Source organism: Lactuca sativa, chromosome 5 (assembly GCF_002870075.4).
Source record: "Lactuca sativa cultivar Salinas chromosome 5, Lsat_Salinas_v11, whole genome shotgun sequence".
NCBI classification, from domain to species: domain Eukaryota; kingdom Viridiplantae; phylum Streptophyta; class Magnoliopsida; order Asterales; family Asteraceae; genus Lactuca; species Lactuca sativa.
The window spans coordinates 150,814,712-150,833,130 of NC_056627.2; the positions used below are offsets into that span (position 1 = coordinate 150,814,712).

At 34.1% G+C, this 18,419-nt stretch overlaps 1 long non-coding RNA gene across 1 annotated transcript; it reads right to left on the reverse strand.

Annotated features, from left to right (window-relative positions):
* Window positions 1-6,386: 6,386 nt before the first annotated feature.
* Window positions 6,387-9,059, reverse strand: LOC111882335 (uncharacterized). The gene is made up of 6 exons (XR_002847139.3): window positions 8,679-9,059; window positions 7,892-8,116; window positions 7,689-7,820; window positions 7,477-7,614; window positions 7,167-7,388; window positions 6,387-6,739 (listed from the first exon to the last, which is right to left on the reverse strand). It is a non-coding gene; the product is annotated as an uncharacterized LOC111882335 (long non-coding RNA).
* Window positions 9,060-18,419: the final 9,360 nt, after the last annotated feature.

The window sequence follows — 18,419 nt, forward strand, 5'->3', positions numbered from 1 at the left end:
AACAACTACAGTAAGGATGTCAATTTCATATAAGGAAAATCCTAGGCTAATAGGCATCATAAAATCACGCAATTCTATCATGCAATTCCTGAAGATCCCTAGCCTAGTACTAGCATGCTGTTCTAACATATGACATAATCAAATAACTTGTGTGGTATTTTGGGGTCTACTTACTGGCTCTGGCTAATCGTACCCTCTGCATCCTCCTTTACTTATTTCGAAACCTTTTGAAAACAATTTTGTAAATCCCTCCTTGATTTGAGACTGGATTCACACGAATGTTCCTCCAATTCACTCAAACCAAGGCTATGATACCAACTTGTAACACCCGTAAAATTCGAGCCAAATTAAAACATTTTAATTCATTCAAAAACCATTAAGTTCATACATTTGTTTTCAAAATAGTTTAACCATCAGAGTATTCTCCCGAACCATATCACATAAATCATAAAACATGAGGAGCGGTACGATCACGCCTTTGCCTTGCCATGTTCTCCTGAAGTACCTGAAACAAAACACTAAACTGTAAGCCCGAAAGCTTAGTGAGTTACCCCCAAAATACCGACCACACGCAAACATACTCATAACATATCGCAAATAGAACAGCCATGCACATCGGGTCTACAGTGTGATTGGTCCGCCCGCACTGGGCCTTCAATCCACCTGGTCCACTCTCTGAGTCTACAGTATGACTGGTCCGCGCACATCGGGCCTTCAGTCGGCCTGGTCCACTCTCCGAGCCTCGGCACGTCTGGTCCGCCCTCTTGGGGCCTTCAGCCTATCCGGACGGCTCGCTGGTCCTTCGGAATATCCGGTCCACCCTGGGTATGTTGACCTACAGCACAAAGAAGGACCCGCCTCAACCCAACCCCGGTCATCCAATCGTATGCATAATAAACAATTAATCGCATAACAATCCTTAACTAGACAAACAGTCTAACAGATCACATAGCATATCTTTAACATAGCAACCATCCTAAACCAGGATGTATCTACCATATCAGTAACATAACAACCACCCTAAATCAGGATGTATCTAGCATATCAATAACATTGCAACATCCTAACCAAGATTCCGACCTAAGCAGTCACTAGCATAACATTACCCTATATATCGGGTACCGACCTTGACCAGGTCACTAATATAACACCATCCTAAATACCAGGATGCATATCTAGCAAAGAAATAACATAACAAATAATACCTAAATTTATATCCGATAAAGGGCCGACCTTGGTTCCGTAGACCCTATCGATATAGTGAAGAGAACTCACCTGCAATTGCCGACTGGAAAGATAAGACCAAGCTGCTCCGACCACCGACACGATGTTCACCACAAAACACTACCAAACAACCAATTCCATAAATACCCAAAATTACCAAAATACACTTGGAAGTCAAACTGGTCAACTCTTGGTCAAAGTCAAAGTCCTCAGTCAAAGTCAACCTTCCTGGTTGATTCTACTCGCCAAGTCACCCTGACGACTCGTCGAGTTCCTATACTCAGAAACTCCCATAATACGACTCAACTCGCCGAGTCGCCCCATGACTCGTCGAGTCCAACAATCTCTGAGTCCCATCCTGCCCGACTCACTTAATCCAAGGCTTTAACCAAAAGAGGTTGGGGTCTGCAACCAGACTCGTCGAGTCCAAGGCAATCTTCAACAGACTCGTCGAGTTGTTCTTCCAACTCATTGAGTCCATGCACATGTTCATGAAACTCGTCGAGTACACCCATGTGACTCGCCGAGTCTCTCCAATTCTCAATCCATTCAGAATCTTTTCGAGCCATGCAGGGGCTCCAATCCATAGATCCACCCTTCTACAATCTAACCCTCACATAAAGTTGCAAACTTTACGTGAAACCAAACAAATATGGGTCCAAAACATACTAGGGCTTGGGTTTTAGACAAAGGTGCTTCACCAACAACTCAAAGACTGATGCTTTATGACATTCTAGGCCATCATGAGTCTAGATCTGGAATAGCAACCCCAGATCTAACTCCAAATCCGAGATAGGCCTCAAAACAAGTTAAAGAACTCCCAAAACAATCACCAAGGTTGAACCAAAAAGGAAATAGCTTAAGATAAGGGCTCCTTACCTCAGAGATGCGCCCAAATCTGATGTAGATCCTAGATCTATACAAACCCCTTGATGCTAGCTTCCAATTTTTGAAGCTCCTTCCAACAATTTCCTCTTCCAAGTCCCAATATCCTCAACAATGAACCCTCACACGAAATTAGGGTTTTCTGGAACTCTCAGGGGGATTAGGAGGCTGGGGGAAGGACATAAAGTCCTTTAAATTGGGTGCAACCCTCGAGATTAGCGTTTTCTCTCTTCAGCACCAACTCGTCGAGTCCGCCGCTGACTCGGCGTGTTGGCCACTTAAACCCGCGATCAATCCCGCTCTGACTCGACGAGTAGCATACCTACTCGTCGAGTAGCTTCCTTAATTTACACTTAGCACCCTCCAACTTCTTGCTTACGAACTTGGGATGTTACACAATGACATCAGAGAATAGGTATTTTTTGCTTCTTCAATAACTTTAGTCGTGTGGTGTGCATATACCTAATGAAGACAAAGGATGAACCCTTTGATATCTTCAAGAAATTTCATTCCCTAGTAGAAAATGAGACATGTGAATGAATGAAGATGTTTAGAACAGATTGTGGTGGTGAGTTTACGTCTAGAGACTTCACTATGTACTGTGAGGTAACTGGTTGAAGCGACATCTCACAACACCTTTCTCCCTGCAACAAAACGGGGTTGTAGAGAGAAGAAACAGGACGGTGGTTGAAATGGAAAGAACTATGTTGAAACACATGAAAGTTCCTGAAATCTTGTGGGTAGAAGTTGTGAGGAACACGGTCTATGTACCAAACCATGTGACAACCAAAGCACAGAAAGAAAAAACATTGTACGAGGCATGGTCTGGAAGAAAACCTTATCTGGAACACCTGAAGGTATTTGGATGCACGGATCACACAAAAGTTATAAGAGGCCATTTAAGGTAACTTGAAAATAGAATCAAACCATTGGTGTACATGGGAATGGAGCTTGGAAGCAAAGCCTATCGTTTACTTAACCCTGACACCGGAAGAACTTATGTAAGTCGTGATGTCTGTTTCAAGGATGATAGAGAATGGTCATGGAGAAACTTAGTCAAGTTTAAAGATAACCTTGGTATATGATTTGTGATAGAAGAGTATGGTAATGATTTTATAAGCCAAGAAGATAACGAAGGACCTTTTAATGGGGAAGGCGACAACAACTCAAGATAAGTGACCTACGACAACATTCCCCAAGAAAGTCCAATTCAGCACGCCCATGGTGAGGAATACTCTGATCCATTTGAGTTAGCCCAAGAAACTCCCCACAATAGCCCATCACCATCCTTGGAAGAAAACCTATGACACCCATTAGTTCAGCCGGTTCGAACATGACATCATCTGAATCAACTGGAGGCGGGGCTTCAAAGAGATATCGACGACTGTCAGATATCTATAGGCAAGAAGATGAAATGATGTTTCCACTTAACCATAATGAACCATAGTCATACAATCAATCTAGTAAAGAAAGAAAGTGGTTGAAAGCAATGGAAGAAGAACTGCTTGCAATAGAAAGAAACAACACATGGGAGTTAGTTAAACTTCCAACTGATCGAAGACCCGTATGTCTCAAATGGGTCTTCAAAGTGAAACGAGGCCCTCTTGGTAATATTCTGAAGCAAAAGGCCAGGTTAGTGGCTAAGGGTTACGTTCAAAAGCAAGGCGTTGATTTTGAAGAGGTATTTGCTCCTGTCGCTCGTTTGGAGACGGTGAGAATAATCTTGGCTCGTAGGTATCAATGGATGGCTTGTTCATCACCTGGATGTGAAATTAGCCTTCTTGCATGGAAACTTAGATGAGGAAGTATTTGTATCCCAAACCGAAGGATTCATGTAGAAAAACAAACTAGAAATGGTGTATAAGCTATCTAAAGCCTTGTATGGCCTCCGTTAAGCCCCCGGGGCATGAAACGAACGTCTAGATAAATACCTATAGCTGCTTGGGTTTGTAAGATGTGATCATGAATACGCACTATATACAAGGAAAGCAGGTAATAACTTATTGATTGTAGGGGTCTACGTTGATGACCTTATTGTCACATGAGGAAGCAAGGAAGAAGTTGAACTCTTTAAGAAGGAGATGAATCAAAAGTTTGAAATGAGTGACCTGTGTTTGTTATCATATTACCTAGGTATTGAGGTATCACAAGAATTGTGTGTAATAAGCTTAAAACATGAGGGGTATACAAGAAAACTATTGGAAAAGGGAGGCATGCTAGACTGCAACCCAACAGAGTCCCCAATGGAGAACAACCTAGAGCTCACTAAAGATGAGAGTGGAAAACCTATGAATCCCATTGAATACAGAAGCATAGTAGGAGGGTTGAGATATATGTGCTACACATAACCAGACATCTCTTATGTTGTTGGAGTTGTAAGTCGTTTCCTAGAAAGGCCTACCAAACAACACAATCAAGCAGTGAAAAGAATCCAAAGGTATATAAAGGGAACCCTCAACCTTGTTTTGGTGTACACACGAAGCAAAGAAAAGAAGCACATAGTTACATACTCTAATAGAAATCATGTAAGCGACGTGAATGATAGGTGAAGCACAGGTGGCATGGTATTTTACTTGAACAAAAATATGGAGGCATGGAGATCTCAAAAGCAACAGGTGCTTCTTGGCAACATGCCAAGGCAAATGGGTCCGAAGACTTTTTCAAGAAATAATAGGTGAAAAGTTGGGTCCAGTGACAATACTCATTGATAACAAGTCCACACTCGAATTGGTCAAACATCCAGTCTTCCATGGATGCATCAAACATATAGACACTCGCTTTCACTTCATTAGAGACTGCATTGAACGAGGAGACGTCATTGCTAAGTTTGTTGCGAGTGTGGAACAACAAGCCGATATTCTCACTAAGCCACTGGCAAAGAACAATATCAAGGAGATGAGGAACATGCTTGGAATGAAGAGCATCTAGCATTCTGGATTAGGGGGAATTTGTTGGTGTAATCCAGAAAGTTTGGGGACCATGTATGTGTATTTCCATTTGTGTTTATTTTAGTTTATTCACATAGGACGTTGTCAAAGGCCATGTTGGCCATTTTCCCTTTTCTTTACGAAGTAGTAATCAAGTGTTTTTATGTTTCCACATTTCTAGCTGAATAGTAGGTTAAGTAGCATGTAATGTTCTTGTTTTTGGATGAGAAGTATAATCAGAAAATTGCCCCAAATACCCTCTCCATTTTTGCTCTGTTTTTGCTGTGTAAAACAGGGGCCTGCAACAATAAATTCCTCGTGTACATCACTAGGAATAGATACAGATGATAGTTGATTCACAACAAAGGTATTAGACTTTCAAAGGCGATGAGATGAAAAAATAGTTTATAGGATATTTTTCCTTAGCTTTAAGATCTGGTTCGTACAGCCTCTTCCGAATGACCCTGTTTTTTTTTTGGTGGGGTACCTTGGTTCAATAATGTGATCATGCAAATTAAGAAGGTTAGAATGAGTATTTACATGTGATAAAGCATACGGACTCTCGGTTGTAATAGGAGCATCTGGGGAAGTTGTACATTCTTGATGCTCATTGTGATCATTCTGTCCTAAACCTTCGTCAAGATACTCGTTCCATAACGCAACATCATCAGTAACAATAATAGGGGACACTAATTCAATATTAGTGTCATTGGTAACAGGAAAAGTCTCAGTTGGTTGTATAACTTGGGGGGGGGGGGGGGGGGGGGTATTCATGAGTGATTTATTCTTACATGTTTTCTACCCTTGAAGAGAGCACTCATGTTTGAAAAAAAAATGGAATCACCAATAAACGTAACAAAATAACAAGCAATAGTAGGTGTGGGGATTCACACTACTAGAAAAATGGGTGGTTTCCTACAAGGAATATTGTTGGTATTTTGTAGGAAATAAAGTTTAGCTACAAAGTTCCTACGAAAAGTGGTTGTTGGAAAAAGGGCCGTGGGAAATAAGATTCCTACAAACTTCCAACAAAAGGGCTGACACATTTTCTACAAAATATTTCGTAGGAAACTCCAACAAAATGCCAACAAAGTTTCCCTAGCCCCCTGGCAGCTTTTTTACGTCAGAATTCCTACAAATCTTGTTTCCAACAGAATTGCTACAAACTTTTCCCACAAATTTCCAACAAACTTCCTTTTTAGAAAAAATAAATTCGATGTTTTTCTTTCTGTAGGTATTATGTTGCAGTTTTTTTTTTGTTTTTTTTTTTTATTTTAAATACTATAAATTAACAATATTAATGAAATTATAAATAATGCCATTTCTACATAAATTATATAATAAACTATAAATCAAATACAAATTCTTCAAATATGCACTTTAAACCACAATAATAACAATAATTCAATATAAATCCAAAATGGTAACTACTATTCAATACTTCAAACATGATAGTAATTACTAAATATCCACAAAACCAATATTTCATCCGGATGATAGTTACCATCTACTACTTCACCAAAACAATTACATTTTTGTACTTCACCAACAAAATATTCCAAACAAAACTAACATCGGTCTTCAGGAGGGTTACCAAATCGTCTCATTAGTTGAGCCAATTGTTGTTCCATCACTTCTTGTTTTTGTTGCATCAAAACTCTTTCCCTCTCCACATTTTCAAGTTGGTTTCGTAGCTCCTTAACCTAAAAACAAACATATAATTAGCAAACAAACAATATATCAACATTCTTTATCCATTATAGAAACATACCAAAAATGTATTCCATAATAGCAATGTACTTTAATTTGCTACCAATATAGGTCTTTTACTTATTTTTTTTATCCATAATAACAACACACTTTATTTTAACAAAATTCTAACAGCAAATTATTTATTTATGGGTTGTTTTCATTCATAATAGTAACGTACTTTATAATAACAACATACTTCATAATAACAAGATACTTTATTTTTCATTCATAATTGCAACATAATACTCTGTTTAAGTTTCTTGGCTGTTTTGAAATAAATATATTAGGGACTGTATTCATGTCTTACAAAGTGTTTAATTATAGTAATGTACTTTCTTTATCTATAATATAAACAATATATTTATTAAGGAAATATACCTCCTGTTGAGACCCGCAATAAGACGACGAACACCCCGCACCAATAGATGATTTCCTATTGAACAAAGAGTTTATATCCGAAGATCCAACTCCATAGATATAACTACACCTCGAAGCACCACTTATCTCCCTTTGGGTTTTAGCCCACAATTCGGCATCATCAATCGGGTGATCAACCAAATCATCCCCATACTTCTCAAGCAAGGTTCGAGAGTACGTTTCCTACAAGGAAATAAAACACAACTATTATTGTAATAAAAGCTGGGACAAAAAATCAAAAAAAAAAAAAAAAAAGATAAGGATATCTTACATAAGCTTCCCTTGCTCTCTCATTGCAAAACTGCTTTCCCTCAACATCTCAATCAAAATATTTCTTCTTTGATGTTTTATCTAGATGAGTGATCAAGAACAACTCCAAAAATGTGGGTGGTCGTCCCTTTTTTGCTATCTACAAGTATAAACGATGTAATTTATGTTAAACGAAGAAGATATTACTAAAATTTATTTGATATGAATACTTACGAATCTAATGCGGTGCTCATCATAACTAATACTACCCCCAGTATGTCTTGCTATTTTCCCACCACTATCAGCGGTATTGCGGTTACTCTTCCCACTTGCAGATCTTTTCAGCCACGCATCCGTGTTCCATTCCTTTAAAGAATAGTATATGTATAATAATATGAAAAGAAATAAACAATTAAAAAAAGTATTATCATGCTTACCCTACACAAATCCTTCCACCTCTGAGATTGCATCCCATTGGGTACAAAAGTCTGCATGATATCATAGTCTTTATTATCCGGTGAGATATCATGTCCAGCAGCTCTAGCCATATATGTTGATCTATTCCTAAATGTAGCCATGAGGTCTCTGTATCGTTCTTGGACGATAAACTCAAAGTTTTCCCTAACTTTTTCATCCTCTCTCAAATCCCAATCATAAAGTGTCTGTAAAAATGAAAAACTATAAGTTAAAAGTGTAAATTTAAAACGAATGATGGTATGATATACAAATAATTAATCCATGTTAAAATTGAAAACACTCGACTTAATATAACACCTTGAATTTAATCCAAATAATTAATCCATCAATAAATTAAAGCTTTTAATTACTAGTATTGGAGGTTGTTCCAACTCTAGTTTTCTTTTACAGAAATGGATAGAAAAATAGTTGCGTTTATAGAAATAGATTCATAAACACAGGATTCATACATAATTGTGAAAATAAAAGATTTTTAAATTGTAGATACAAGATTCATATATAATTGTGAAAGTTATAGATTATTAAAGGAAACAGGTCTAAATATGTTCATATACATACATACCGAAACATATAAGCACAAACAAGCACAAATATGTACAAATTGATACATATAGATGAAACAATTTGTACAAATAAGATTGTGAAGATGGTGATACATAATAGACACAAGACGAACTTAAATTCAGACATACATTCTGATTTATAAATTAGTTGGGTGAGGGGCGGAGGTGGTAGCAAGCAACTGACCTGAACTAACCGACGACGGAAACAAGTGGTGGTCTAGAAGTTATTGGCTGCGGCAACGGAGACAGCGCCAGCGTGAAGTGGTTGTGATGGTCGTTTGATGCAGCAACGGTGGGAAGAAACGCTTGCAACTGAGACACCGCCGGCGTAAAGCGTTTGTGATGGTGGTTTATCGCAGCACGGTTGTGTTGTGGGGAAAATCGGCGGTTGCTAGAGGTGATTTGGGGAGACGCCAACCATGGTTTAGGGAGAATGGCCGATCCTTTGTTTTCTATAAGACTGAAGTAAGAAAGGCTAGGGTAAAAGAGGAAGAAGTAAGTATTTGGAGTTTGTGGGAATTTCGTCGGAACTTTCCGACAAATTTCCAACGAAAGCAAAAAAAAAAATATAAATATTATATATTAATTTTGGAGTGTGATTCCGTGTGGGTGATGTATTGCATCTTTCCGTTTAAGATTAAAAAGACTTTTCAAATATTATATATTATATATATATAATATTATACTATATAGTGACATAAATATGATTATTAGATTTATTATTAATAGTTTTATTATTATAATTATTACTATATAAACTTATAACTATTAATAATTTGATTATTTTTTATATTTTTTATTATTAGCATGTGTACATATGTCGTATGTCTAGTTAATTAGTTATACATATGGTAAACCTAATATTAATAACAATGATAATAATAATATAATTATAGTAAGCCTAATTTTAATAAAACAATATAGTTATATATTAAAACTATTAATAAAAATAAATTTGATAAGAAAATAATAACAATAACAATAAAAAATAATAATATTATTTGTTATATTTACATTAATAACAAAATAAAATAATAATAATTATACAATAAAAAATAATAATATTATTTATTATATTTACATTAATAACAAAATAAAATCATAATAATTATATTTATATTAATAATAATATGAATTTTTAATTATTATATTTATTAAAATGATAATATTAAAAAAAAGGAGGGAAGGCAAAACAAAGAGGAAAAACCAAAAAGAAAAGATGGGAAAAAACTTTCATTCCCGTTATATTTCCTACCAAGTTCCAACAGAGTTTTTAATTTTAAATATTAATTAATTGTTCGTTGGTATTTTGTAGGAAACTTCCAATGGGCTTCCAACGGACTCTATATAGTATCTAATTCCATAGGGGTTTTGTTGGATTTTTGTTAGATTCTACTTTTGTTGTAAGGGTGTAGGAAATTAGATGGAAATTTCCAACAAAACAAAATCGTCGGAAATTTTTGGTAGCTAAATCCAAATATTCTAGTAGTGTCAAGTCGAACCCAAAACTTCAAAGTGAATTGTCATGAAAGCAAATGAAGTTTTATTAAAGCTAGGAGCATACTAAATTCTATGGCTTTTTTCCATTTCACAAACATCACACTTAAAATCAATATTTAATTTTTGCACGTAAAAAGAAATCTATTTTCAAATTTCAAAGATAACTAAACGATAAATGAACTACCAGTCGATGATGACATAACCATACTAACTCTTTAATTCATTATTTACACCAACAGCACTGTAAGCTTCACTATGTGGTTCTTCATCAAGGTAGTACAACTTCCCTCTCCTAATACCATATCCAAGAATCTGAAGATTCAAGATATCCTAAAAAACACACTTATCAGGCCAAAACGTTACAAAACAGTTGCTGGTTTTTGTGATCTGACTGATGGATAGAAGATTAGAGGATAGAGAGGGAACAACTAAAACGAGATTCATATGAGTAGATCCTTCGCATATGACATGTGCTTCTCCCCCAATGGCATTGAGAATATAGATTACGATATAGAGATCAAACATGTAATTTTTATCATCCAAGATGATTCTGGATGGAAACGATGCATCTTGTACATTTTGAACAATGATAAGACTGGTTTCTTTATCATACATGGTGATGGGTTTTCGAGTTTATGAGGGATTCGAGAGTAAAGAGGTAAATCGATCTCTACTTATGGTATTGTTCTGATAACTTGAAGAATAGAGGATTTGATATGAAAAAGGTCTTTCAGTGCATTCTAAATCTCTGGAAGATGTACAATTTATACACACAAAATACAATAACCATACAAATAATTCACATGTAAACAAGGAAAGGTATAAAATACATAAGGAATCAAATCATGTCCCAAAATAAGCTCTCGTCAATAGCTTTATGCTTCTAGCTTTTAATCTGTTATATACTCTTACATAAATGATAAAATTTTTAAAAACAAGGTGAAAGTAAGTGAGGAGTTGTTTAGAGAGGTGCACTATTGTTCGTTTCATTGGATTTGAAGTTAAATTAAAGAGGCTAAATCTTAAAATTGGCACATGTGGTGTTGCTGCCCTAATACTTAAGTAATTCCTTTGTAACATCTAGCACCTTGCTAGTGTTCATTTTTAATGAATTTCAGCTGTTAAAAAAGTAGATCCACAATACAGTTAACTAATGGATTGTGATCACATCATCAATCTAGATTCCACAGAAGTCTATATATTTTTTTACAATGCATTTTTATAAAGTTCAATAAAAGGCTATAAAAACTAATTTATAATATTTATTTAAGAATTAGAAAAACTTTATCATTGAAGATTTCAATGACTATTAAACTCCAAATTCATTGAATGTCAAGATGTCATGTTACAATGATAGAGTTTATCAATTAAATGAATGCTAGTCTTTCCACCTTATTCAACTCTCTCATTGAAGTCACCGTTGCAGATACTCAAGGTTCTAATTCATTTTTTATGCGTAGTAATAGTAACATATTGTAATTTTTTGTCAAGATTGGCAATGTCGTTTTGTTATTTACCCAATAGGGCAACATATTCTAAATTAATTAAGTTGGTAAATAATTTTGTCATCGAAAATACTAGAATATGTCTAATATAAACCCTTATTGTATAAAAAAATTACATAAGCCATTATAGAAATTTAAATCAATCCTCTTTTGGATGTTTGACACAATTTTTAATATTTTGGATGCTACCTAAGTATTTAATTTTAAATAGGCCTTGGATTAAAGTAATCTAACAATTATAAATGAGTTTTTTTTTATTATTTGAAAAATAATCACTTTCATTTGAATGTCCTCATATGAGACTGTTCTTCAAACTCAAATATTCTTCGTTTTTACATTTTTTTTCATATAAAGCTCTACTTATATCGGAAATATATATTTCAAAATGTCTAATATCAACATTTTTCAATAAAATGTTTAATTTTAAGCCATAGTAACATGCATATTTCCTGTTTACTATGTTTCTTCAATTTTTGGTTAGATTTTATTAAAAAACATCTTTTTTCATGAAATTTCGGAAGTGTTTGTATAAATTTTGTTCAAGAGATATAAAACTCGTTCTTGAAATTTTGGATTTATATTTTTGCACTCTGAGATTTTTGTCCAGATCGTTAGTCTAGAATCTAGGAAAGTCATAAATGCATTTTTTTGTCAAACAAAATATATTTTTCCCTCAATCCGGAATCCTCCATTCCGCAGGTGGTGGTTATTTTTCCAAAAACAAGATTTTTGGTTATTTTCTACAAATACACTTTACATTATGGTTAGATTACTCAATTTCCCATTAATATACTATTATAAATACATAAACTGTCAATTGGAATTATATTGGTGAATGACTGAAAATGTCACGAACATTATATCATAAAAAGATCTCCAAGGCTTTATACCACTACAAGAAATACCGTTATCAGTGCCAACAACTCAACTCCATGTTTTGTTTCGCCGTTATTTGTGGCGGCGACGCCATTGGCGTCGCCGCTAATGCTTTCTAGACCATGATTCGTGTGATTCGTGTGTTGGTTCAAGGAAAAACCCCATATGTTGATCACATATCCCAATCCAACAACTAATATCCGATTATCATACAACATTATTAATAGCGAAACTATTACCCCAGTGTGTCGCCGCTATTTCCATAGGTCAACGTTATTTCCTGTCGCTGCTATTTCCCTCCATTTACCTCCATTTACATCGGGTACTCTCGTACTTTCATTTCCATATTACAACCAAAACACCTAAAACCTGATCATTCGGTGATTTCGACTTCCAAACCTCGATTGAACCTGTTATCTTCGTCGATTAAATATCTAGCCACCAGTATCCACCGACTACAACCTCCACTACCTGTGACGAGTTCAGTCCATGATTTTCGACCTCTCCTTATTATCGGCAAGGATAACATGTTCTTCTTCTCCCTTTTTTCTCTTCCTTTTTGTCTTCTCTCTGGTGTGTTAATTTTAATCTCTTTTTTTCTTTTTCTTTTTCTTTTCTCTCATGTTTTTTAGTTGTCAAAATTGCTTCAATAATTGTTGCCACCACATGACCACCACCCTTCTTTCTTGCTTCCGGGAACTGTTCTTTATTATCTTTATTATCTGAAACATGAAATTAAAGTGTGTATGTGTGCGTGTGTTTATATATATATATATATATATATATATATATATATATATATATATGTGTGTGTGTGTGTGTGTGTGTGTGTGTGTGTGTGTATTTGTAGACAATATTATATGGAATGTATGCATGTATAATGTATGTATATGTGTGTATAATGTGTATTGTATGTATGTAAACAAGAAATTATGTGTGCATATATATATATATATATATATATATATATATATATATATATATATATAAGTACTTGTATGTAATAAGGATTTTATATGTTTATAATATATGTATATGTGGGTATAATTTGTTTTCGTATGTATGAAAATAAGAATATATATATATATATATATATATATATATATATATATATATATATATATATATATACACGCGTGTGTGTGTATTTGTATGCAATGTGGATTGTACATATGTATAATGTATGTATATATGTATATGATGTGTATTTGTATGCATGAAACATGAAATTATGCATGCATATGTGTATTGGTATGCAATATGGATTATATATGTGTATAAAGTATGTATATGTGTTGTAACATCCAGATCTTTGAGGTATGTTTTTTTAAAAGTAATTTATTAGTTTTTTGTGTGGCCACGATGTGACAAGTTGAGTCTCACGATGTGGCGTGGGCCACATGGGACGCATATATAATTTAAGTGTCATGACATGAAACTATAGTGGTCACGACGTGGCATCTGGACATGGGCAAATCCTAATATTTATAGGCTTAGGCCCTATTTAAAGTAAGTGATGGACGGCTAGGGTTTCCTCCACCATCAACTTCCATCATGTCCTAAATGTACCCTTAAGCAAACCCTAGCCTACTTAAAGCTTTTGGAGCTCACTATGCATTTTGTGCTGTTCTTGAACGAAGAAGAAAAGAGTTTGCTGCATAGATCCAACAAACAACCCATCTCCATCATTGTGTGCATCTTCTGGACTCATTGTAAGTCCTCAAGCATTCATCTTTTTGAGGTTCTATCCTTAGAGATAGGTTTAGTGTCATGATTTGCCTCATAAGTGGATTTTGAATGGTTAAAAGAGATAAAGTTTGCAACTTTATGGCTCTTCATAGCCCCTTGGAGATTGTATCTTTTGGATCTAGGATTTTTAGTAATTTTCGTAAACATGTTTGAACTTTAGGCCCCTTTTATCATATTTTGACCAAGTTTGGGAAATGATGTGAATAAGGCATGCATGTCCATAAAGTTTGGATTCTATGAGCTTTTTAAGCCCCTAGAATCCTTCTAGAAAGTATGGGCTAAGGACTTAACTTTTTAAAATCTTAAGAAAATAAGTTGTTTTCAACTCGTTCCTACAATATGACGAGTTGGGTGTCACAAAGTGGTGAAATTGGAAATTATGATTGTTTTTTCGAGAAGTTCCCATAAGTTGGCTAAGGATACCCATAACGTGGAGGTCAGCTGTCATTGATTTTGACTGTTGACTTTTCACTAGAGTTAACTTTTAGTAAGATGCTAGTTTTAGAAGGTAGACTAAGGGTTTACCTTGTGTGATTCGATAGGTGGTGGTAGTATCCACTTCTTGGCTATGTGAGTTGATTTCTGTAGACTACTCGTTGCATATTGACTCTTCTTAGTATACTATGTAATGTGCTAGTTGTCTTTGTTACTCTTTCAATGTTTGATAGGTGGGGCCTATTTGTATGCTAGACGAGGCCTATTTATGTGTTGGGTGGGGTCCGTTTGTATACTGGGTGGGGGCCCGTTATGTTGGGTGAGGCACGTTGCATTGGGTGGGGCCCGATGTTATGAACGGTATGTGGTATTTTTGGGAACACACTAAGCTTTGTGCTTACGATTTTGTGGTTTAAATGTTTCAGGTAATTTTGATTCCAAGGGAAGGGTTTGGCGTGATCACAATGTTATTTGACTTACTCTAATGTTGAGGAAATTTTTACTACATTTGCTATTGGAATAATTGGTTGTATCATTTTGGGTGTTGACAATGAAATTTTTACGAATATTTTTGGGATGTTACATGTTTGTATAATATATGTATATGCCAAATGTTTATCTATGTATAACGTATGTATATGTGTATTTGTATGAAATGTGGATTGTATGCATATGCAATTTGTAATTTACAATGCTATAATGAAAAAAAAATGTACAAATTCTATTATTCACAATCATAATTAAAGTACATAACTACAACAGTAAAAATAACACAATATGATTGTTTAAAATATCATGTTAAAATAGGAAACAATGTGATAAATAACAAAAATATGAAAAAGTATAATGCTATAATAGAAAAAAAAACAATACAACATTTTAAGTACAATGCTAAAATAGGAAAATTAAACAAAATCAATTTCCATATAAAATATATGAAAAATAAGTGGTTATAAAAAAACATGTTACAATTTTATACATTTAAGTGACTTCGTGTTAATCATCATGAGCATAGAAATATCTGCCTGAAATTGATTTAGAAATTAATTTCAGGTTGTTCCCATTTTGGGACTATTTGTGAACATGTATTATATGATTTTTTGCTTAAGACTAATTCGGTTGTCATTTTCTCTTTATTCTTTGGATATATATATATACACACACACACACACACACATACATCTTTGGGAGCTAAGGGGAAATGTTGTCAATTTTTTCTTAAACATACAATCATTTAATACATGTACACATATGAAGTTAGATATTCAAAAAGTGGTTTTAAAAGCCTACCATTGTGAATACTCTATCTATTTCTGAATTATTGTTCCCGTTTTGGGGATACTTTTTGAATCGTGTACATTATGAAGGTCCTCTACCAACCGGTAAAGTCAATGATGTTTCTGATTGCGAGACTAATTATGATGAGAACGATCATGATTATGATACTAGTGATTACATTGAACTATATGAGGGACAACCAGATTAAAATAGTTCATATGTAATATGTATTTGTAATGGAAAATTTTATTTGGATTCATAGTTTAAATATAGATTTTTATTCGTATGTAGTGTCTATTTGTAATGGAAACTATATTTCTATATCTTATAACTTTTTATACTACGCCTTTTTTTTGGATCTTGTTGCTTTACACCATAGTTAATGTTATGATAGGTCGGGAGAACATAGGGGTGATGGACATATGGATCAACCACCTCCATTCGATGGAGGTCGTGGTCAACATGAGTAGGATGGTAAGTCGTATTATGATTTATTATTTATGATAATTGTTAAGTTATTATATACATCGTTACTAGTAATTTTTTATTATATCTGCAACTATTCACTAAAGAAAACAGAGGAAAAGGAAAAATATATTAAGCTCGAAAAGGAGTTATTAAAAAGTAATGGCAAACCAGTAGCATTGGACTTTAATAGAGATCTTACATACGATCTCGTACAAGAACCTACGGACATGTTTTCCCGAGAGATTTAGAAGATAATCTAGCAAATCGTCCCTTTCGATAGAAAAAGTTGGAAAAAAGTTTCCCCTGCCTTAAAAAATACCATAAAATAACTTATCAAGGTAAATTAGTTATATAAGAATATCTTATATGTTTAATTATGACTACTTTTTTACTTAACTAACTTTTTTGTTTTTTAAGAAAAGTTCAATTTAGATCGGTTTCCGTGCATCCGGAGAGTTCTAGGTTGTTAGAGATTTTTTATGCGAATCTAAAAAAAACATTTTAGAGACCGCAAAGTGTTACACCCTGGCCACCAGAAACGCAGAGGTGCGCAACGTCAATCGGTGATTACAGTTATTAAACATACATTGAACATTACAAATATATTCTTTTATTATTACCAAAATAAAACATTACATTGACGATAACTATTGCTAAATCACAACTCATGTTCAACAATTTAACATTTACAAACATATAGTACAATAACAGGAAATCTTATATGCAAACTCTTCTGACCTGCTAAATAACCTGAGAATACATGCTTTTAGATACGTCAACAAAAATTCTTGGTGAGTTATATAGGTTTTGACACAAGGTACTTGTGTAACCAAAAATGTTTTATAAAATTTATTTGGTGACCTAACTTTTATAAATGCGTACTTTTTCTATCAAAAGTATAAAAATAAATGAGCTGTAATAGTGTATTTCGACTCACTTAGAAATATCATTTGTTCAAATCTGAAAGTACAAAATTTGGTGAATATATATATATATATATATATATATATATATATATATATATATATATATGTATATATATATATATATATAATTAAATCAAACTTATATCAAATTTTTATGGTTCTCATGACCAAAATGCATTTTTATATAAAGATTTTGAATACCAAATCATATAAAACTATGACATCTTACTATTTGCGAAAACATAAAATAACCGACTTTAGTCTTGATGTTTCGTACAAGCAATTTTATAGTTTATATGTAAAACTCATAGATTTTGAGTTTATAAAACTTATAAGGTTATATCATAGTGGTTATTAAGTGTTATCTTAATTTTGGAACTGCACTTAAACAGTGGGGCGAACTTCTCCGACTTAAATATAGTGTTTTCGTACAAAACCAAAGGGGTTTATATAAATCACTTGTTTTATGTAAGTTAATAAACCTTGTTCGGTCGTGTTGTAATAAACCTTGGTATTGACACTTATTGTTTTGAGTGACAAACTATCCCACTACATACAGTCTCTTTCAGCTAGTATAAGTGAACCAAAACCGCGTATAAACCCAATATCAGTTCTATATGGTAACAAAAAAATCTAGGATCTATAATGAGCTCATAACCGAATTGCGACACCTCGATGCCATCACAATAAAGTGGACTTGCTAAAAGTTACACAACACTAACATAGGCATGCTAAAAGTTTCACACCAACGCTTTATCAATGTCATAGAGTAAATTCAAATTGAACAACAATGTCACATTCGTTTCGTAAAGCGGTAGTTGTAGCTAGCAACTATGGGTGAGCACTCACGTTGTATTAGTCCATAAAAATGAATCTTATACATGTCGTTCCTCATCAGGTGGTAGTCTTGATGTGTACATCAACATAGCCCATTTGGCTTAGGAAACGAACCAAACTCATATCTCTTTGGAAACAAATGTGGCTCTTACAGAGAGACTCAATAGTGTTGAATCCTAAAAATGAGTCTTGGCATCCTAATCCTAACTCTTCCATTATAAGATTATCAAATACTTATAATTGTTTGTTGTTTAGGAATAATTATTAATTGAAGTCTTATGGTATTTGAGATTTTTAAGACTTAAAGCCTTTCCAAATCTCTACTGTCTGATTTGATGAAATTTGGACAAC